Source organism: Vigna radiata, chromosome 7 (genome assembly GCF_000741045.1).
Source record: "Vigna radiata var. radiata cultivar VC1973A chromosome 7, Vradiata_ver6, whole genome shotgun sequence".
NCBI classification, from domain to species: domain Eukaryota; kingdom Viridiplantae; phylum Streptophyta; class Magnoliopsida; order Fabales; family Fabaceae; genus Vigna; species Vigna radiata.
Window position 1 is genome coordinate 20,255,513 of NC_028357.1, and position 1,821 is coordinate 20,257,333.

A 1,821-nucleotide genomic window follows, 5' to 3' on the forward strand; every position below is an offset into this window, starting at 1 on the left:
TCTAGTCGAAGCTTTATTTTTCCGCTGCATCCACCAGAGAGATATTGGGTCAGAGACTTTTATTGGGCTTTTATTTACAAGCCCATTTCGCATTATGGTATCAAGAGCAGGTTTATACCCACCTTACTTCTATGCCCAGTTTTTCGGTTCTTGAGACTTCTTGATNAGTTTCTTGGACTCNTTCTTGCTTTTCTACTGCCATGGAAGACAAAGACCAATCTGCTAACCCAGCAAGTCCTTTTTACCTACATCCTGGAGAGAATCCAGGCCTAACCCTCATTTCCCAGGTTTTAAACGAGTCCAATTANCNCTCTTGGAGCCGTTGCATGAGAAGGGCTCTCCTCTCAAAGAACAAGATCAAGTTTATTGATGGGTCCATTAAAAAACCTCAGAACAACAAAGATCCTTTGTTTGATGCATGGGAAAGATGCAATGTAATGGTTCTTTCATGGATTACGAAGACTCTTTCCCCACAGATTGCAGAAAGTGTAATATACGTAGAAGAGGCTAAAGAATTATGGGATGAATTGAAGGAGAGATTCTCTAAAGGTGACTATTTTAANATTTCGGACCTTCTTCAAGACATTCATTCAATAAAGCAANGGGAAAGAAGCGTTAGTCAGTTCTTCACTGATTTAAAAATCCTATGGGAAGAACTAGAATTTTTGAGACCCATACCCAAATGCACATGCAAGACTCCTTGCAGCTGTGAACTGTCAAAAGTTTCTCTGAAATATAGAGAAATAGAACATGTCATATGTTTTTTGAAAGGATTAAATGAGACATATAGCACTGTCCGAACCCAGATCCTATTGATGGAGCCTTTACCTAATATTAATCGAGTTTTCTCTCTTATTATGCAACAAGAGAGGCAAGAAAAGTCTGATGCTGGTACCTTTATCCAGCATACTACAGGAGAGACCACCAGAGTCTTAGCTAACATTACGGACAGAAACAACAACTGGAAAACAGAACAACCCTGGAAAGGTCAGAGCAGAGGTGTTGGACCATATAATCAGGGAAGAGGGAGAGGAAGGAATCCCAACCATGGAAAACAGTGCTCCTATTGCAATAAAATGAATCACACTATAGATGAGTGTTACTCTAAACATGGGTTTCCACCCTGGTACAAGAAGAATGAGGGTAATCAAGAAAGAAAGAGTGGATGGAATTCCACTAATATCTGCCAAAGCAGTACTGGATCAGAAACAGCCAACCAGGGAGGCAGCAATACTAATCTGAACAAACTGACACCACAACAAGTTGAAAAGCTTCTCAAGATGATTGAAAAAGCTGAAGAACCCATGCACAACATTAATCAGATGCAGAGAAATGACCAGGAAGATAAACCAGGTACTTCCTCTTGGATTATTGATACTGGAGCCACTGATCATGTGACTCATGAAAAGAAAAATTATGTTACCTTTTATAGAATTAAACCCATTGCTGTTAAATTACCAAACAACTCCATTGTTACAGCTGAACATGCAGGAACTATCCAATTCTCTAAAAATTTTGTTATTTTTAATGTGCTATATATACCTACTTTTTCTTTCAACTTAATTTCTGTTCAAAGTCTTGCAAGAGACTTGAACTGCAGTCTTATCTTTTCTTCTGAGTTTTGTCAGATAAGGGAGAACACTACATTGAAGATGATTGGGTATGCTAGTCCTCACAAAGGCCTATACTACTTACAAGCTTTTCCTACTCATGATCCGAATTTTGCATCAAAGTCTGTTTTTTCTTTTAAACAAGTTGATGTAAATATATGGCACTATAGATTAGGCCATCCTGGCCACAAGGTTGTAAGACAAATCTGTG